The 22,647-nt window shown below is 38.8% G+C and overlaps 1 long non-coding RNA gene across 1 annotated transcript; it reads right to left on the minus strand.

Moving 5' to 3' along the window:
- Nucleotides 1-764: 764 nt before the first annotated feature.
- On the minus strand, nt 765-22,406 carry LOC136791375 (uncharacterized). Its single transcript, XR_010833240.1, has 3 exons — nt 22,158-22,406; nt 1,827-1,922; nt 765-1,313 (listed from the first exon to the last, which is right to left on the minus strand). It is a non-coding gene; the product is annotated as an uncharacterized lncRNA (long non-coding RNA).
- Nucleotides 22,407-22,647: the final 241 nt, after the last annotated feature.

The following is a 22,647-nucleotide window of genomic DNA, read 5'->3' on the forward strand; positions in this document are numbered from 1 at the left end:
GAGAGGTACCTCAGCTCACTGTTTTTCTAGGAATTTTGTACAAATAGAATTAACAACAACTGTTTAACTGGAAACCTCAAAGTAAGATGGCCTGATGGCTCAGGTCTGCCTCCCTCTTCACTATGTACTCTAACATGCACTCTGCATCAACAACACTTTGCTTCGCTATGAAAGGGTTCACAGGTGTAAGTCACCTGTAAAAACACTCTCCCCCAAACACACTTTTTTAAAGGCTCAACTGCCTTCCAGTTTATCACCTTGAATTGTACTTATTGTGGAACTACACAAGCATCTATACTAGCATAACTGAACCAGCCAGAGGACAGGAGTGGGACTGCTTTCTCAGTGGCTGGTAGCACCCTGATGTGTGGGCAGTCAGGTCCCTTTCCCAGTGGAGTCACCAAGCTACCACCCTTGAGGGCATTAGGGCCTGCCAAATACTCACAACTGTTGAAGCATCCCCTGGCTCTGGTATCATCTTGTCTCCACAGCTACAGCCATCTCACATGATTACACTCACTAACTGATCAACCTCTGTTTTTAAAACCAATTTGATTCCGTAGGTTCCCATTGCACCTACGGGAAAGCTGCTGGAGAACCTCTTAATTAAGTTACTTCTCAGCCAAACATTCCAGAACACCAATTTGTTTAAATTCAAATAGCTTTTTTCCTTCCCAGCACAGAAAAACAAAAGCTGAAAGAGCAATCATTTACTACAAGTACATCAGAGGTCTAACAGTTACACATTTTTAGGCTCTCTTCCATGACAAGACCCCATTCATAGTACTAGACCTTCTCTTTATCTGTTCCCATTTTAACTCATCTTCTGAAACAATTCTGGGTAAGTAGAATTGCAGACAGCCGTTTTGAGGAGAGTCACTACAGTACTTGGCACAATAGCATTAATATTTCCTTTTCTCAGTTGAGAAAAAAACAAAAACAAAAACATCTTTTGATGCATCCTGAAGGATCACATTTATCTCTCTTATGGCTCTGTCTCATTAGTGCCTCAGAGTCATTTACAAAGTCCTCCCCTCCCTCAGCTGCTTCCAGATGATGAGCTTCACACTTAGAGCAGAAATCCCTATTGTTACTTTCAAAGGGCATGAATTTGCATTTTATACAACTGAATTACAATCTCATAGCTATTATTACAGTACTCAAGTTCATCTAGTTGTTCTTTTATAGCATTTTCATCCATCTTCGCACTGGGACACATCTACATAAGCAATACTCACCTCACTTTCCACTCAGGGGAAGGCACTGATAACTAAATTGTTCAGTCTGCAGCTAGTCCAATAAATCTTTAATTCCTTTATGAAAATGGAAGAATTAGAACAGTAGAGAGGCACAATCAGAATTTTAGGACTTGGATAGCCTTTTAAAAAAAGACCACACAGCTAAACAAATAGTCCTATACAGAAATTACAAAGTATTAATTAGTGTTCTTTTCTGAAAGAAATGGAAAAATGTGACTTCAACTTTTAAAAGTTAACTTAAAATTAAGTGGTTGGTTGGTACGAAATTTTGCACAAATTTAGTTTTTCTACCTTCTGGACTTCAAAAGTTTGTTTTTAACAAAATGCAATGCAAGAACAACAACAACAGAATAGCTTGAAAGCTTTAAGTTTGTGTTTTGGCTTTAAAGAAATTTATGCCGCCGTCTCATTTTTCTAGGGAGACAGACCTCAAAAGTAAGCAGTACAACAGGAAATTTTTCTTCAACAGAACTAGGTATTAGAATATGTTTCACTGTTAATCCTATCATGTATTTTATTTATATTTCCTATTTTCAAACTGCATGGATGAAGTTTAATATATCCTACCTGTCTCCAAGATTCAGTTTCTGAAGGTGTCAGAAATAACAGTTCCCAGCAGAAATAGGTGACTTGTTGATTGGGAAGAATTGCATCCAAGATTTTCTAGAGAGGAAACAAGGTGAATTGAGCCTACGGGTACCCCATCTTTTCTTAGCTACTTTATAACTTGGCTGAATTTTCATAAAATATAGGACTGGAAAAGACCCACTGCTTTACAGTTGAATCCTTTGCAATTGTGGATAATCCTGAAATAGGTGCCTATTTCAGAGGGCTCTGCAGAACACCCTATAGTCTGATAGTAATGCATCATGGACACGTGCTGCAGCACAACTGCCATGGTGAGTAGCCCCCCAGGCTATTGCTCTAATGTGGAGGGCTGTTCTTTGCCCTGGGGAGCCCTCTGACAGCAGAGAGGGCCAGGCAGCTTCCCCGCAGGGGAACAGACTCAAGGGACAGAAAAGGACCATGCACCTAAAACACAGCAAAAAAGTACTGGAAAGGGTCCCTGTATTCTGGGCATCAGCAGAGGAAGTAAACACCCTACCAATTAATGATACAATTTCATTAGCAAGAGCACTCAATTTAAAGGGGTGGCAATGTTAGTATGATCCAATGCTAATATTTAAATAAAAATTGTTTCAGAAACTGAATTTAAGAAAGATCTCAGGGCCAACATTCAAAAGAAACAAAGGAACGCACCTCTATTGCTCTGTTGTGGAGATAATGGAGGAATTAAGTGGGAAAGAAACTGAAAGGTCAGTGTGGTGGTAGAAAATGATGGCTGGAAAATTAGAACAAAGAATGATTCAGCAGAGAATAATGGTGGTGGGCATCAAGGACCTCCATGCACCAGCCAGCTCCAACGAGCCTAGCCTTCAACAGTACAGCCACTGGAGGTAAAGTAGCGGACTCCAATCTATTTTAAACTGAAGTGGAATATATTCAACCAGAAAACAGCACATTTCATTGAGATCTTCTGCACTTGTAATTAATAGCTACTAAATACATTGACACCAAAATGTAAGTTTTTACCCTTTCTCAGGGAGTGTGCTCTATTCCTGCCATGCCTCTAGCCACACCAGGCACAGCTGTTGAAAACAGTACCACCAGCTGAATCTTCTAATTTCAGCCTGCAACTCTTAATCTGTGTATTTCACCATCAAATACAGAACCAGCCTGGCTCTCTATTCAGCCATGCTGGGATAACACTACTTGCCACCAGTTTTCCGTTGCATCTTCCCTAAGGTGCAAAGAACACGTTAGAATTTGTCTTTCCTACCAGCATACCACGGGTTGCTGAGGGACTAACAGCCAGAAGGTGACTAGCTCTCAGAGTAGGCCATTTCTGTGCTGTAAGGCTGCCCCGCAGAAGTACAGCTGCCCCGCGGAAGATTCGCTTTTAAAAAAATGAACATGTGCACATTGCTGTCATATATTAACAGCATAACAAGGAGGAATAATATCCACTTCAGATTTTTTAATATATTAAATAAATCCAGCTACTTCCTCTTCAGAGAGGAGCACTTAGGCCTGTAGGCCTATTTAACACCTGGTTAAACACTGCTTAACCTCACTGTGCTGGCCAACTACTTCTCATATAAGCTGAATTTTGGCTAATAATATCCCAATTAAACAGCAGTCATTGTCATTCACTATCATTAGGCTAAATTGGTTTCCTGGGAGATGTCCCAGTAAACCGGCTATCCTGGTTAAACGCTTATCAGTTAAGATACACTACACAGAAAAGGAGTTGTGAAAGAAGAAATCCAATCATGTCTAACCTACCTATGCAACTGTTTTCCAAGAAATCATAAGATCATATGCACCTCAGCACAGAAACTCTGGATATTAGTTTTCAAATATATATATATATATATATACTTGAAATATATATGTGTATACACACACTCTACAAGGCAGTAAGCAGCAGCCATGTAAATCCTCTTTCTTTCTAAACCCAATATAATATATGACAAAAGTCTTACATAATGTATGGCTTGCGAGGGGGAAAAAAGCATGCTGTAGGAACAAAAAATAAGAAGTAGGTCTAAAGTATTCTGTGGGAACAGGCTCAAAAGGCTAGTTTAGGATGACGTGTTTAATATTAACTACAGAGAAAAATGCTTTGAAGAGTACCTCATGGAAGTCCAAATCTTCATTTCCAAATCTAGCATTTAAAAAAGTACCTATCCAGAGCTGCCCTAAGTTGTGCACCTAGGGTGAGAGACCGCTCATTTAAACTTTAGCCATTTAAAAGTGAGAGGTTTAACCCAACCCAGTTGTTTTCTTTGTTGTCTATAAAGGCACTCGTGGTCTCAAATTCATTGTCTATGATAGGAAGAATAAACAAACTTCTTCCGTTAGTGATTTCTCTCTAATTCTCATAATGTGCCCATCCAAGTTAGGTAAAACACTCGTTTCCTATTATTAAACATCACCAAAGCTGCCCTGAAGGTCTGGCAAAACCAAATACATGCCTCTTGGACTGTAGTCGTCTGCTTTCAAAATAAAGAAATACCATTCTGAGATGGGCAAGTCCAATCGTCCACCTGTACTTAGCATGTGGTAAGGAACATAAGCTTATATGGAAGACCTACATATGTACCTCACAATATCTTGGACAGGAGAACAGGCTGGAAAGTAAAACATCTTCCACTTGATCATGTCAAATAGGTACAATATTGTAAGACACCGTCCTATCTCAGGATAGCATGAAGAGATACCCGAGCAAACCATAATTAATACCAGAAGATATAACTGTGTTAGACTGTTGTCTTGCTCACGCCCATTTCAAGTTAACATATTATGCTCTTGAAAGGCTGAGGAAAACCTAGCAGAATAGGTGAGCCTTCGTAGGACAAGAGAACCATGCTGTTGTCTGCTTTCCACTGGGTGCAGTTCTAGTCTACACCATGGCTTGTGTTTCAAGTCAGAAACCAAACAGCCAGCTCAGTATGAACGCAATCTGAAACCCTAAGAACGTCAAACCATATATTCCTTGCATGCATCTCTTGGAGCAGCTCATTTAACTGAAGCAAAGACTAATACACATGCAGTTTCTCACTGCTGTAAAAATTCAGCTAAGCATAAGATATATCAATATCTCATTAATCTTATATTGATACCTTAACCAATATCAAGGGCTGGGTGGCCTGCAATCAGTCACACAAGGCAATTCAGCCCCACCCCCCTCAGCCTCTTTTTTGCGTTCAGGCTGCCTTAGAGACCCAAAAGGATTTCCCCTCTGCACAGTTAAGTGATATTTCTGAAGGTTTCTTCAACAACCAGGAATAACGAGACAGTTTTTTTTGTTGTTGTTGTTTTTGTTTTAATACTAAAGTAAAACTAAGATTTAAAAACAATTCAGTGTACCTAGTGGTTGGAGGTTGTCTGGTCTCAGCCTTGATTTGGTTTCAGGACAGCTTCCAAACCTTTCAGGGCTGCAAAAGCCTGCTCTTCTAATTAAACCTCTAATCAAGCTTACATAGTCATTTTTTCTTTAGTGACAAGAGTCAATGAGTAATGCTATGTTTTCAAGTGCTGACTGTGTGGAAATTAGGAAAAAAAGAAAAAGCAATGCTCTGAAAGGGAAAATTAGGAGAAGCTGTGAGCTTTGTTTGAAAACCTCTGCCAAAGAGGAAAAGCTTGATTTTTAAAGGCTGCTGCTGAAGTAAATGTGTGAATGCATGGTTGGCTTTCTCTCTTTAGATTATGTAAAAACATGGACAGTAATACACAGCAGGGACTCAAAAAACCTGAATGAACTGAGTTTAAGAAATTTGATGCTTCCATACAGCATAGCATTCACACCACTGCTTTATTCTGTTTCTACCTGCTTGCAGATACAAAGACCAAAAAGATATGCTCAAACATATAGGCTCAGCTGAACATTTCCACAACTGAATTGCCACTATAAGCTTTAATAACATTACTTAGTATCTTCTTTTGTGCAAGAACACAACAGTCAGCAGTAGGTACATCAAGATTGTTAATTACAGTCCTCAGAGTTCCACAGTCTTAGAATCAATTTACAGTTCATGAAGTTGTGTCACCCCCCCAAAAACAAACAAACAAACAAACAAACAAAAAAACCTTAAATCCTGTCATTTGTCAGTTGATAAAAAAGATTCCACTTTTTGGATGTATCCAGGTCCTACTTTCAAGCTGTACTCTGCTGTCAGGAATCTTAGGAATTTCTGTAAAAGGAAGTGGCTTATTTATTTATTTTTTTCCACAGAAAGTACCCACTAGAACATTTTACAGCAAGCCCCTAACATTAGGACTCCTGTAAACATATTATATGCAGATTTAGCCAAGTGTGTTAAAATAACAATTTAACTGTTTACCTGTAGGTATTTTGATAGGTTTTTCCAGAAAGTAGTTCTTGCACAAGGCTTGAAGTCTGCATCCTCAGTACTCTTCCCTGTCTGCAAGGATCCATCTCTTCTATTTCAGGTGAGACTGTGACCCTTCGTACTTAAAGGCCACGCCAGAAAGTATCAAGTTACCCTCCAGAGAGCTGCCCTATTTGTTCCCTCCTAGTGAAGCAAGTGCATGGCCCAGCAACATTACTTTGATGGCTGCATCATTCTTTTGCCATCCTATAAAACACTAAGAGGCTGTTAATTTGCAGGTTTGAATGTGTGGCTGATGCTTCCTTTTGGTTGTGTCTTGGAGCAAACCAGTGCACAAGCAATACAAAAACTTGGGTGAGAGCAGCTATTTTAAGTTGCCATGTATCACTTGCATTTTCCATTTCCTTTGCTAAGATGCAAATCACCTTAGAGGCTTTCCTCCCAGCTATTTAAGCTCATCTTAAAAAACAGCACTGCTGGATCTCCACTCTCCAAGCCACATTTTCTCACAGCTCCTTGGAAGCAGCTGGAGTGCTCACCTAAATACTTGCTGTCCTAGTCCAGGGCTCTAGAAGAGTGGCAAACTGGCCCAGTTTTTGTGGGTAGTCAGCTGGCCTTGTTCAGGAGAGGATCAGAGTAAGACCCTTTGTCAGAATATGTGAGAGCATGGACACAGCAGCTGGAGGCATACTAGACAGGAAAAACCTCTTATTTAGTTTTGACTGCTTTGAGTCCATGCACTTCTGGCTAAATTGGTAGTTCTTTCCTCTTCAAGCTACAAGTGCTGGGGCTTGCTCAGTTGCTCAACAACATTTAGTAGCACTCTGGATTGGAGAGCAAACGGACTTACTCTGCTGTTCCAAATGTCCAGTCACCAGCAGAAACAAAAGCATTTTCCTGGTTCAAGTCGAAATGCCAAATGGCGTTTTCAAAAAAGTTCTTATTGTTGATCGCAGGAGTAAAATACATCCAAAGAAATTATGGAGTCAGGCCACCTATTAGCCAATGTAAATCTTTTTTGAGTCCATGAAGGAAGAGAAAGTGAAATGAAAATCATTTTTCTTATAAGACTCAAGATAATTTCCCTTATTCTCATGGTTTATATTTCTACATATCTTTTGAAAGAGGGGGAATGCTTGATGATCTTTTTATTCATATTCATGGCTAATTAATTTGGATTGAAGGCATCACTTTCATCATTCTCACTGTTATCCGATCCCCTGAAGTGTATTAGGACTTGCTGTCCTTGCTTTGTTTCTCCTCCTTTTGCTCCCTGTGTTACGGTGTATTGTCTTTACCGTGCATATCTCACTGCCCTCTGGACAAGCATTACAGACCTCTATCTTCACTCTGCTCCACACCTTTTGATGACCACATCTATTTATATTGTGGTGCAAGTAGCGTGCTATATCCTGTCTGACCTTTGGAACAGTTAATACATGACAGCTATCCTGAGGTTAAAAAAAAAACTCAACAAATATCTTTGAACCAATTGTGTAACCAAGATGTTATTTCTTGAGATGAGGAAAATTTGTCTTAAATATTTTAGCCAACTGAATGACAGCTCAAACTCTAGCACCAAAATCACTGAGTGCCCACATGCATATGATAAAACATACCAAATTCTTTTCACCACCTAACCAAAGATTAAAATAGAAAATGGCAAAGTCTACTCCCCTGAAAGCCTACCTGGAACTTCCATTTTTACCTTTCAGTTACTTTTAAGGAGCCTAATCCTCAGTTATTGGACACCACCAAGTGTATGGAAGTTTTGATAGTGAAAAAAATAATTATTCTGAAGAAAACTGCATTTGATATGTACTACATATTAGTAGAAGAAAAAATGCTAATGCTCCCACAATTTCTTGTTGCTCAACAACTCACCATCCCAGCCAGTCATTTTCTGAAATACATCTCCAGAGAAAGGCATAGGTTACACAGTTATAAACATAAACAGTTGGAAAAAAAAAAAGAAAAAGAAAAAAAAAGGTTTTCCTATTAAGTGGCTATATTCTTCTGTTGGATAAAATTTCCTTTTATACCAATCCCACATCCAGTTATTAACTATTCTTCCCACCCATAGGTTTGGAAAATTAAGTCATGCTACCATTGGGACTGTTACTGGTGAAAAACCTCTTTTAAGTGATAGGAGTTTATATTACGATTACCCCAAATTTATGAGCTTAAGCTGTAATATCCGTTGCCTGTATGCATGGTAATGGATAAGCTTGAAATCTACACCTGCAATGCATAACTAGAGTGCAGTTCAGCACAACTGTAACATGAAACGTAGTGCAAGATCAGGCCCAGTTTTTTAAATAGATGATTAAATCGTGGTTTTTGTTTGCTCTCTCGACCTTCCTGAAAGCCCCTGTTCCATTTTAGCCCTAGCTGTAGAAAAAGCATTCCATTTGCATTGCACATCTGGGGAAAGGGCACCAAAACAAACAAACAAACAAAAAAACCAACAAAACAGGATGTTACAGGATGCTCTTAGTATGGATTACCTACGAGAAAACAGAAGTTTCATTCTGCCGCAGCCCAGTAGCACCTCACAGTGCTTTCCCTTACCCAATCCTTCTATCTGTCTGATCATTATTATTTATGCCAGTGACATATCTTAATTACTTGCTTCACAAAGATGTCTGTACTGAACAGTAATAGTATTGATTTGCAGAGGTTTATTTCAACAGTGCTATACATTAGAAGTGTATTAATGAGCACTGCTATCTCCCTATTTGTTACATTCTGTTGGTATCTGTCTAATAATTTGTGCACATTGAACATCCTATCAACATCAGAGAAGCACAGCAAACTGCTCATGCAAATTTATGTATGGACTTCTGTCTTATGTATCATCAGCAATAACTGCATAATAGATAAATGTCTGAATTTTTAAACTCATTGGAATATTTTTAATGTGAAGTGACCTTTGGTATCGATTGAAGTTCCTTCTGGTGCTAGCTTTAAAAATAACTGAAAGGATTAATGAGTTCATGTAGATTTTATGCCAAGGTAGGTATTCCTGGTTGAACAGATCTTTTCAGGCCAACAATACAATTAAAACAAATTATGGTAATCCACAGAAAATAAAAGACTGGTTTAGGATTTTTTTTTCTTTTTCTGATATGGATATGTTTTATAAGGATAGCAAGAATAAGATAGATGTTGCAGGAAAAGACGTCAGGTTAAGACAAAGCAATATGCAAGTACCAAATCCACTACAGAAATTCAGGGCAATACCAATGTACAGAAGATAATCATAAGTTCTATTCACTGTTTTAACTGCATATCTCAGCCTCATGTCACTGGGAATGAGCACTTCTTTTGTATTTTTTTTTTTTTTTTAAAGAAAACGCTGACAGCAACCACCCATTTTGCTCTCATTGCACTTTTAAATTATCAAATACTGCATTTGCACATGACAGAAGTGAGCATTTTAAACCTGTTTGCTGCTTAACGTTTGCACACACATTAAGAAAAAAGGGTCACATTCCCATTTTAGCACTGATACCTATTTTATAATTTCATTTCACTTTCACCACCTTTTCCTTTCCTCCTCCACCGAGAACAGATTGTACATTCTTATTCTACATTCCATGTGAAGTTAATACAGGCAGAATATGTGACACTTCCATGACATTTTACTACCTTTTTTCCTTAGGCAAAGTTCATCCCTGTGCAAAGGGTCAACATAAGGCTTGTTCAGCTGCTACTAATAAGACACTTGAGTGTTCAGTCTTTATGACATTGCTCTGCACAAAAAGAACTTCAGACAAAGCAAATATTATATAGACAATTTAAATTACCTTGGCTCTAACAAGCTCAGATACACTATTATTTTACCTACGGCTTTATAGTATACACATCAGCTGAGTTGTGATAATTATCTAGGTGCACAGTTTAAATCCACAGCAAAAATAGGGCAATAAAAAGTTATCTTGAATTCATTCACCAGATAAACATTTAAGTTGCTGGTTTAAATATACAAAGCATCATGAACAAAATTTCATCAAATCTCAGGACAGCCATTTACCCCAGAGAAAGATGTTGCAACGGGCTTTTAAAACACAGATAAACACGGTGGCCCTGTGGAATCATTTAAGCAGATTTCTTGTTCTGTGTTTATTTCACTGGTGACACAGGTAAGCCAAAAAACACCCTTGAATAGATAGGTTGCATTTAATTTCATGCAGGACACACAGCAAAAAATGTTAAGACAAACAGTACAGGAATCTGGTAGGGAAGGTGTGATTTTCCAGCTTCATTACCTAAGTAAAAATGAGAGCTCTTAGGAAAGGATTCTTTGGAAGGGAAATGTGTGCAGTATTAACTTTTACAGCAGCAGCAGCCAGAGCTTGAAATAGACATTTTAGATGCTTTAAGTGTAGACAGCAATTTATAAATCATGATTAGTGTTTCATGTGAACTGGTACGGGAAGAAAAAAAATGGGAAAAAAGCTATGTTTCTTGGACAACAAGAAACTAAACACTCCCCCCTTACTCCACGTTAGTTTTTCGCAGCTTGAAATAACATGGAACATTTCTGAGTCCTAAACACCCATTGTGAATGCTGACAACATACTTCTACATGCCCATTAAGATCCAAATTCATCCCAGATATAGCTGCAGAGTTGCGCCAGAGGTAAATGTGACCTATGCCCAATCACAGGAGTCCTGTAACAGGCGTTACATTGAGAATAATAGGATTGTCACTGTTCACTTGTACTAAAGCAGCAAAAAGTCTCTGCAAGTCAAATAGATGTTAACATAGTAAAAACATTGTCTTGTGCTCAGTAAGAGCAAAGTGGCAGTGTATGCTATTAGACCTTAATGCTACATAATGCTCAAGAATTCCAGGGGGAAACATGAGGTTTACATCAGCGTAACATATCTTGCTAAAGAGAAGGTTTAACCAGCTAAAAGAAAGTAAAAGATGATCCTATTTCACACTAATAGGATGTGATTTTCATTTCCCATTGAGAGGGTCTAATACAATACTGAGCTCATATTGCATTAAGTAACATTTCACCTTATAGTACTCATAATACAAAAGCATTCTTTTCTCTCATCCCTTCAGCACATCTGAAGAGTACCCTGCATTATGCTTAGATTAAGAACATATACTGTTGGCCATATTCTTCATGAATGCCTCATTTATACTACCATTTGTCCCCCCCCAAAACCATATCTGCAATATTAGACATATGCCAATTATACAGATAAATAGAACCACTTGAAACACAACATTCTTCCACTCAGTGGTTCAAATATGAAACCATTTCTTCTTCTAGACCCATATGAAGAAGAAATCTGAGTTTTAGCAGACTGCTACCTAAAAACTATGTTATTTGACACAGATTAGCTTCTCGTGGCCTAAGATGCTACCATTACATTCACTTTACTTCTATTGTGGCAGTAGTACAGGATCTTGATTAGGATCCTTCTTTCTGAAAAATCAACAAATATCCCTCAAACACTATCCTCCAGAAGGAGATGCCACGCAGAATATACAGATGCAATGAAAAGGGTGCGAAGCAACAACAGGGTACCAGATGGAGGTGTGACTGGAGCAATCTAAAGCCTTAGGGTACTTCTACACACATTCAATCACACATGTTACTATTAGGCTCCTCAGACTGCAGCTGTTGAATAACACTGACTAATACCTGGGATTTCATGTACTGGAAAGTTGTGTCTGCAGAAATACAGGAATGCTCAACATTTTTGTTTTGTCTTTGTTTTTAAAGAACAAGGCTTTGATCTTTTCCCTTGAAAATATAATTTTTTTGAGCTGTCATCCTTTTTACCTTCCTATACCATTTTTTCTTTAGCACATATAATAATCCCAAAGCTACCGATACATGCCAGAACACAACATCCATGTTCTCTTCTCAGAATACTGTTCATGCCAATGTAGACAGGGTCTGTGTTTATAGTAAATAAAAGTAAATATACTGTTATAAGAATTCCCCATTAAAATAGTCTCAAATTTTAGAATCAGATTTCTATCACAAATTTATTGTGTGCTATGTATGTTCTCTGTCAGCATAAACCTGTTAAGAAAGCATTAAACCAGCCTAACCTCTGGCTACTTCGACAGAAGTATCCTCATGTTCAAATACCTCATTTGGATGAAATGGGTACTAGCGGGTGATCCTGTGACAACAGACATGGAAGCACACCCTGTATTTCCAGTGCTTTCTAGTTCAATGGCATAGGGGATTTTAACATCAAAGTAGCATTCCCTTGCAAGATATGTTTTCATTTTTTACATTTGAGATTTTCTCAAAGGTATTTTTGATCTATCAGAATATTTTGCTTTGTTTTTCTACAGAACAGTGAAAGTAATTTAAAGCAAATGAGAGCTTAACAGTGCTTTGGCTAAACAAAGGTTTGAAACTGAAACATGAAAAGATTTTGACATTCATATTGTGATCTCCACCATTTAAAAGAAGCAGGTTCCAATGTAAACTAGAATGGGAGGCTTGCCAAAAAGGAAGCAGCATTGGGAGCATCATCTGAAGATGTATGTAACATCTACGCAGAGCACAAACTACTTTGTCTTTCACACTTTGCAACTTAAATATTCCTTTACAATGAGAACTGATGGTAGCAAATATGTACCTTGCTTCTCTATGCAGCAAGGTTAAAATGGCAACCTGCCCTTTGTCAATCCATTTACAGTCAATATCATTTTTCATTTTGCATCTTAGCTGCCAGGAAAGAAGCTAGTAAGCTAATTCTCACTTTTTTTTTCTTTTTCTTTTTTTCTTTATTTTTATTTTTTATTTTTCCCATAAATCAAAGTTCTTGCAAGAAAGAAAAAAAAAAAAGTCCTGCTGTCCTGCTAAATACGAGGTAATATCACAGCAAGAACTAGTCAGAAAAAAAAATGTAGTCACATTAGAAAAAATCAAATCAAGTTTATACTTCAGGATTTTAGTCTACATTAACCTTGTTTCTTCTTTTAGCACAATTATTCCAAAATGAAAACAGAAAGAAGACGCATCTGGGCAATAATTCATTTCAACAGTGTTTATTACAGCTTTTATAAAAATCAAAGGACTTTGTTATCTCTTCAATAACAAACAATTAGGCTAACAGAATCACATTAACTGTGGAGCTTAATTAGGAACGTACCATCAACTACTGCATAAGCTATTTATGCAATTTGTTTTCCTGTTGTACTCTGTGCAAAAAAAAAAAAATGTTTCTACTAATACAAAACAAAAATACACATCCCTTGGGCTCCAGAAACTTGTTTATGCATCCTGGTAGCCCCGTGGTAGCCCAACTCAGATATGCTTATGGTGACTAGTTTTAGTGGTAAAATGTTTCAAAAATGCTGCAAGCTTCAGAGAATAGTCATCTCTGTCCAGCCACTGGACAAGGGACAGAAGATAGTGTGAAAAAGAGAATACCTATTAATACAAATTATTCATCCCTCAACATTTTGTAAGGTGTCTGAACAATAACGTGGGAACAAGAAAAAAATAAAAAAAGCAAAGGAGGGCATTATAAAGAGAACAAAAGACTTCCACTCTTTTTTTTTTTTTTTTTTTTAAGTACTTCAATTAAAGTGTGACCGAAAGTGTCTAAGTAGTAAATTCTCCACAGGCATTGCTATAAAACTGGCACAGGGTTCTTATGGTAGTCATTATTAGAGCACAAGACTATCCAATACACAAATACTATATGACACTTCCTGGTTTTCATCATCTTTTTTGCCTACAAGTATATTTTTTTCCAAGAACGCAAGATGACTACTATTAGATTTATTTTTCTTATGCAATATGGTGCTCTACCTAAAGTGCTGAATTGTACCTGACGAGCTGAATCAAGATGAATTATATACTTAGTGTTTCAATATTTGAAGTATTAAAATGTTGTTTAACAAATAAATCTTTGTCTAAATGTTACCATAGTTCCCTTTGCTGGCATCTCAGTGTGTCTGACATGCACAATAAAGCTAATGAGTTTAGCAGCATCCTTGAACAGAATCTATAAACACTCACCTGCCAAATAGTACAAAATAGAAGGGATAATCATTTCTCATAAGAGACCATAAAATAGAAAAATGAATTCCAAGTCCAAGTGGATGCAACTCAACATTGGGATGATATTGCTTGTTCATGATGAGACCGGTCTTACTCTCATAAAGGTTTTCTTTCTGTTTATTTATTTTTCTTCACGTACCTGATGTTGGAAGTAGAAAAGGCTGCCTATCAGGACTGACTTAACTGAGTTTTGAAGTGCCATTCTCAAGATAAGGTGTTTTCAGTACAGAGCAGGGAGGAAAAAAGGTCTTGTGTCTGAGGATGCATTCAGACCTCTGCATGCTTGTATACTCACTGTTCAGCAACACGTGAGTGAGACACCCAGAATAAGCAACTAAGCCCCATCTCCTGAAAATTTATTCCTTGATACTTGCTGTTAAAGAAAATACCCTTCCCTTGCAGGGCAACTGGAGAGAAAATCCTTGACAAGAACATCAGAAGGTGTCCTCAACTAGCAGTGGGCAAAGGGAGGGAGTCAGATGAGGGGCCAAGACAGCAGTGCAAACAAAGGGGGCAGACACCCAGGAGGGACAGGCCAGGGACAGGGGGAGTCTCCCTGCTGCCACAGTTGCTGCCCCATACGCTCCTGGCCCACTCCCACGCCACCAGGGCTTCCATGCTGGCAGGTAAAGCAGAGCTGCTCTCCTGCTGGGCTGCAGGTTTCTCATCCAAAGCACAGATTCTGCATTTTAGAGTAGAGCTGTGTGCCGACACCCTGTTAACTTTCTTAGCCTGCCGTTAGTTCAAAGTGGTAACGCCTCAGATCAAACATATAAAACAGAGCGACACAAGTCTAGAGCTTAAACTATTTAAAATAGTTTACCTGTAAAAGACACCTATACCTTCTGTATTTTGCTTTTATTTTTCTTCACATTACTCAGGAAAAAATGTCTGCTCAGAGCACCTTGGTGAATTTTACAGCTTTTTATTTATTTATTTCAACACTCTGTGTTGCCATCACAGGTCAAAAGGTAAAGTTTCCTTGCTGTAACTTATCTTTTTGTGAAATAAATCAGTACCTACGTGGATGTGAAAACTGGGAAATATGCTGCCAAAAGAGGCTAGAACAGCACATAGCTCTAGCTGGATGTGGGAAGGAAATCTGTTAACAACTTCAGATTTCATCAGCCCATGAAAGAACACAAGTCTCACAAATTTGCGCATACAGTTACATACATAAACACACAATTGCAAACTTCTTCCTGGCAAATGTAAGACATTTAATGATAACACGATGAGGAGTTAGAATGCAGTTCTAGTGCTTAGAACCACAAAATGAAGTTCTAACCATGAGGTTTAATTAGATGAAAACCATACAAGGCAAGCTTGCATTTCTCGAGCTACCAACTGACTCCCTCAGCATTGTAAACATGAGCACTTGCCATGTGAAATCTGTATGGCTGCACTGATAATTATGATCCATTTTGCTTCTTACACAATTTTTACCAGATACAGATTCCTACATGATAATTATTGAAAATAACTCTAAGTAAGACACTGAGAAAGCTATATTATTAATGTTACAATAGTTTAGTAAACTCAGGTGACAAAAAGCAATGAATATATGGATGACAACTTTGTGCATTTTAAGTGATGCTTTTACCAATAAAAAAAGAATCACTCTTCCTTTCTATGCAGTTTAATTAAGAAAGACTTTTGAAATTAAGTCTAACATAAAAACAACTGAGATACACATGTGTAGATGAACCAGCTGCCTATGGAATAAATGTGCATCTTTACTCCAGAAAAACTGGGTAATCCATTATAACAGCAAGGAGAGAAGCTAAGATCTTTTCTTTAAAGGAGGAAATGGAAGAGGTTCAAAATACTTTAAAACACAAGTATTTTGTTTTGTACGCATACAGAAATGTATACAAAGCAGGTTTTTGTTTCAAAAATGTATAGTCTCAGTAATATAAACAACTTGAAGAATGAATCAAATATTAGAATCACATTTAAGAAGTACTGCACAGAAAAGCATGACTTAAGTTACCCACTTAGGAGTGCTCAAATAAGTCTGTCGATGCATTTTTATTTTTGTTAAAGCTGATGGCACATCGAAGCAAATTAAATATTGAGAGTTTGATAATCACGTTATTGTTTCCTAATCCAAGTATTTGATGGAAGTCACTACCTGAAATTTAATTAATAAAACCCTACTCCTTAATTAACCTGAGTTCTTAAACATTTAAAGAATTGCGTAAGCACCTTGTAAAAACTGGGACTGAATAATATAGAATATGTATGATTGACAACTGAAGAAAAAGCGGAGAAAAAAATAAGACCAACACAACACTGACTGAAACAAGCATATCACAGGATAGGAATAAGTAAATGAACAAACACAACACCAGGAAAACAGAGATACAGCAATTCTGTGAATAAGTATCCAGAGACTAAAAAGGATCACAGCATGAACACTAGTCAACAATTTGCAAAAATGCATATATTTCAAGGGAGATACAGCAACAGGAATAGATTGTTTGTAAGAAGAAATGAGAAATCAATCTTTTGCTCCATTATGACTATGAGCGTTGTGCTGCTTTCATGCTTAGGCCAGATGCACCCACCACACCTCCATCAGTCTGGACAGGTGCTGCTAGACACTCACGTGGCTGAAAGCAGCAGCACCACACAGGTACATCAATAAAATCACACCGGGCATGGCAGTTGGACTAAATTCCTAGAAGGAATGTAGGGGTCTTTCTTAAGCCCTTGTGAGGTGCCATGACAACAGAAGCAGCAGCAGCACCTGTCTTCATACTGAGGCAGCAGAGGAAGGTCGTACATGAAGTCAGAGGGACTCTTCACGCCTCTTCCAAAGAAATACCGCATCTCACTTCTGGATAATCCCAGGTAAAGCTCTAAGCTTTATCTTCCACAAATCAGAAACCCTGCCACATATCTCCTTCCAGAACATGTAGGGAGAACTTACTAAGGCTAGTTAATTTTCTTAGCAGACATGTATTGAGAACAGTTTTACCTAGAGGCTCTCTCATTTTTCTCAAAGGTGCTTCCCACAGCCCCTCACTTCCTTAGCAAGAAGCCAGCAACCTGCTTTGAGTGAATTTCCAAACTTGGTGACCTTCTGGAAAACTAAATGTTGTTTCCCATCTATTTAATATCCTTGCCATCTGAAACCTCCTTCTACTCCAACTCTTTTCTGTCCGTAAAATCTTCTTAGATTGTTATCTGTCTACACTTGAGAAGATAAAATACAGCTATAATAGCATTTTTTTCCTTTTGCAGACAGCCTACAAAAGCTAAAGAGCTATTTTGCCAGGTCCCCAGTAAAGAAAGAGATACTGCCAAAAAAAAAAATCCTTTTTTGGCAGTATACCTGTACCTTGCCTAGGATTTCTGTTGGCCTAGAAAATTAACTAGGTATATAAGGAGGATTTTTTTAGCCTGACTGAAGCAGGTACACTGGGAAAGCTTTAAAGTACAGTACCCCAGCTGCACCATTTAATTAACATGAAGTGGCACAATAATGCTGTTAATTATGAGTTATATTGTCATCTGTTCCAATGCTCAAAATATTTACCAACAGCATAATGTTGCTACCTCAGAAACTAAACCTCAAGTATTTCAGTATGAGCTATATTTGTTCCTTTATAAAGTCTGAATGTCAGATGGACTGAAACTGAATACCAGCAAGATTTCACCTCAGATTCCTTTTAGTCCACTCACAGGAAGATGACAGGTAAGGGCTCTGAATGAAGAGCCTACACATTCAGGTATCATACCTGGCACATTGCCAAGTAGAAAGACAAAAGACAAGTTATCTAAGCTGCAATATCACTGTCACATGCTCTTTGTTGCTGTGCCAGAGATGTTTTAAAGGGAGATTTGGCTTTTTGAACACCTTTAATAGGCTTCCTCAGAGTTTTAATTAGTAAGAGATCCAAGCAGTAGCTGACAGCTGGCAGAATCTCCTGTCGTGAGTTAAACTCAACCTAATTAAGATTCTGGAAGGAAAACATATTCCTTCCAACACCCTTAATCAGTCAGGCTTGGTTGGAAATGCAATATGGAACCTTTTGCCTTGACGACAGCATAACCTTGGAAGTATGGCACTTCCAAGCAATAATAATGGAGTGATTTCCTCATATGGAAATTTACTAAATCTCCTACTATATCTTTGAAATGTATTCTCCCCCTTCCCCTTAACAAATGTTAATACAATTCTGGATTATTTGTCATACTTAAGATTTGGCATTTTATGACTGAGACATTTTGTGCTACTGGGGTCATGGACAGTGACATATAAGTTGCTCTTAAGAGGTGACAACATTCCTCCCCCCCTCTCCTTCACACTTACAAGGCTATCTAGCTACTTATGGTGCAAGGGGAAATGCAATGAGAACATTCAGGTTGAGCCAGCTATACATGGGCAAAGGGAGATCTGTCTTAATTACAAGACGAAGGCTATAAGCTCTGGTTCGGTTGCCAGCATGAACCTCCAGGAGTCTGTTGTCTCTGCGTTCTGCTCTACTGCCTGGAGAGAACTGGTTCTCAGAGCAGAAAAATTCTGCCAAACTTTGCCTCTGAAGCAGTATGGACATAACTAGTTCAAACTTTGTCCTTCTCCAAGCTTAATCCAAACTTCTAGGCAACTACCAAATGACTATCTGCTGGTCTGAGACAGTCTTCCTTTTTTTTCTTTTTTCTTTACTGTTGGCCATCTTTATTTATTTATACTCAAGTTGCATTTTAGTTGTGAGCTCCAGCCTCGGTTTCTCCTTTACACTTACCTAAAATCATTACTGCTTACAACCTGTTCCCAAGATGACCTACTCCTGCCATGACAAACTGCAGACAACTGAAGATGTCTGCTGAATACTGTCTAGAAAAAAAAAACAACAACAACAACAACAACAAAAAAACCAGCACAGACAGAATCACAGAATCATCTAGATTGGAAGAGACCTCCAAGATCATTTAGTCCAAACTCCGACCCAACACTAACAAGTCCTCACCATTGCCTAAAGTAACAGCTGCATTGAGTTTGGTGCATAGAGGATTGATTCAACTCCCAGCAAGCGTAAGCAGCACAGATGTGAAGATAGATTTGAATAAAAACTCAATCAGAATTACACTTAAAGCCTCTGCTGCATTTTTTTCCCCTTCTACTGCCATTTTCTACCATGTACTCACACCTCAACGACTTAACGCTTGTATTTACTTTCTACTCATTCTACACATGGCCTGGTTCTCCACTGCAGTATACAACATACAATCATTTATCTCTCTGCAAATGCGATAAGATTGCAGCCATTCTAGTGTCTTCATATTTTATAGTCCTTTTAGACAGTTGTAAATGACTGCAGAAGGTACATAGCAGTCAGGAATCAGGCCTACAGTACTTAGAGTGATTACAATGAATATTACAATAATCCCCCTCTTTGTAAGACAAAATCCTACAAAACGTGTATACACTGAGGTTAAAGCCTCTTGGAGCAGCTGTTAAGATGCTGCTTAGACTACTCAATTACACTATTAAACTGGCAGCAACCTCACAGGTGATTTGATTATCTGTACAGAAGTTGTGCAGTACAAAGAATAAGAAAAGAATGACTGTAATAGACCTAAGGCAGCCCAGCTGGTACAGGCTGCAACCACTCTGAAAGAACCTGCAGCAGAAAACTTGTTTTTACATGTAAATGACAAATATAATTGTAGTAGATAACATCCCAGACCTACCAGGTAATTCATGAGAGACACAGGGAGCCCTTATAAAAAGTGCTGGGAGCAAGTGTTCCATATGTTGTCATTTAGTACTATGATGAAACCAGTGACAAAACTACCACTGAAATACACAACAGTATTATAAATATTAATACTTCAAATTGGTTCAATCTTATTTATCTTTAGATAAAGCTTTCATACCTCCCCTAGCAAAGACTAAGAACGAGCTGCATTGTACGGATGATATATTGCTCTTCAGGTACTCAGATGTCTGGCTACAAGGGTCATGGCCAGGAAAGCTGCATTTCCTTTAAGCTACCATATTCTATAGACAAGCAGTCTCCTTGTTTTTATACTTTCAGCATTACATGTCCCCTTTCTTAAGTCAGCTAATTTTACTTCTGCCTTTTTCACTTCAGCTCAATATCCAAGTTACAGTCCCAAATCCAATGCAGTTAACATCTTATTTTTTTGCTTTTCCACCACTGCATTTTCCTCTGCAAATAAACACCACACAATTTATTTCCATTACCAGGACACCTTCCTTGACTTAAGCTGCTGTGGCATTCACACTGACTACATAGTTACAGCACTTCTACTTCCATCCCAGCCTCTCCACTGGAGGCGATGACTGTCCTCCCAGCTTCAGCCCCTTTCCTTCCTCTTCTGCCCAGAGATTGCTCCAGTTTCCTCTGAGCAGTATCGTCTGCCAGTTTGAGCTTTCCACCACTGTTGTCCACTTAGTGTTCAAACACTTCATTTTTCAAGGACTTTTCCTGAACCTCTGGAAAATATCCTTACTAGTATATGCATCTTCTTTTAGAATTAACTAAAAGACCCAAACTTAAAAAGATGATTTAGCAAATACAAGAGGACACGTGTAAAAATGGAACAGTTATTGGACAGTTTCCTAATTAAAATCTATTTTTATACCTGTACAGCCTCATGGACTTAAACGTTATCCTTGACTTAAGAGCAAGTAAGCAAGGTCCACAGTACTAATTAATATAACACCTCTTTTCTAGAGGATACCACCTAAGGAAAAAAAAAATGGTTAGAGACTAACAAATGGAAAAAAATAGCTAAGCTTCTATCCATGAATTTAAGCATCTTAGCCTGGAAAGTCCAATTTTATATGAATTTGAGTTCCATAACATGACTTTAACTACATTCCATGTCTCCCAATTAATATATCCTGTTCATATATCTCTTCCATCTGCTCCAGACAGAGAAAAGCTACTCCTTTTCTCATCTTCCTCCAGACTCTCCTGAGATGCTAGCATCCAAAGCCCTGCAAACTAGCAGCCAACACCAACGTTATGGTCAGAAGGCTTTTAGCTATTTTCAGAAGTCACCAAGTCACAAAATAAACTGCAATGATGCCAACATCCCCCTTGCGCAACCCAGGACCAGAGCTGCTCAGAGAAGCAGCTCCATCAACCCAAGGCCAAGCGTCACCAACCTCTCCAACCCTTCTCCTCCCCAAGCAGCCGTAGTGTGGTCATTTGTGCAGCTACCCTGGCACTAAGCTAGGGGCTGGCTTGACTGAAAGAGGAACCCAGCTGAGGCAGGAGTGTTTTTGTAATCCAGTTGATTTCCATGCCCAGCTCCCCAGAAAGCCACCTGTGCAGCTAAAGAGTTAAGGAAGGCACGGAGCAACTCCATACCAGTAGATGTTTTTGTCCAAATTTATGCCCTATCTTTGACTCATTCTTAGATAAAGTTCTGCAGAAAGAGGCACAAAATGAAGATACATGCGTATTCACTATCTGGGGAAAGAGCAATAGAAACAAAGCAATACATCAGAGCAATGAAGGATGGTGGATATCCACAGCCTGATGCCGGCAGACTCGTGAGGAACCACAAGGCAACTCAGAAAATGTCATTCCTCTGGACATCAACTTAATACAGACCAACAAAGTTCCACAAGGCAAAACAAATGCAAGCCTCTGCACCCATTCCCCCTCAGTGAGGTTGTTTCTCCACTAGCTTCAAGCCTCAAGCCACCTTTCAGTAAGGGAAATAAGGCAAAAGATAACATCATGAACACAAGACTTTTAAAGGGTTATCAAACCAGTCAGGGACCTGCTTACTGTGGAGGTTCACCACCCAGCCTCTGAGTTACCATGCAAGAGGCACCTGGGAGCTGGGCTGTGGCATGAAGAAGGGTGAGCAGACACCCTAGGTGGCACTGGCAGGGCAGGGACCTCACCAACGGGCCACAAACCACGTACCTGCAGGACTAGCAGTAGCAAGAGTCTCCCTTGAAGCTCAGCAGTCCTCACACTGGATCAGGTCCCAGAATAACCTTAGAAACTTGGAGGAAAGTCCAGGAGACAGCCCTAGAGAGAGGCCACCTGCAGCCCGACCAGGAAAGGTAAGAGGGCCCCAGCCTGAGGTGGGCCTGTGCAGGCCCTAACAACCGTGCCCAGGCCCACCTCACCCTCACAAAACACAGCTGATTTCCGAGGTACAATCGCACCTGTTACAAACTGCAGCCCCTGATTTCAAGAACATTTCAAAGTACAAAATTTTGCATTAACCCTGACTCCCTAGCATTCTCAACCAAGGAGCTTGTTTTTACCTTGCAGCTTTGCTTTTATTTATAGTTTAAAAAAAAAAAAAGTCAGAACTTGGGTACCCTTTAAAGTAAACCCTAATCTAAGTCCAAAATTCTCACTGAACACCTTACTTACAAATTGCATGTTCTGAATTAACTTTCTG

This window comes from Anser cygnoides, chromosome 8 (assembly GCF_040182565.1).
Source record: "Anser cygnoides isolate HZ-2024a breed goose chromosome 8, Taihu_goose_T2T_genome, whole genome shotgun sequence".
Classification (NCBI taxonomy): domain Eukaryota; kingdom Metazoa; phylum Chordata; class Aves; order Anseriformes; family Anatidae; genus Anser; species Anser cygnoides.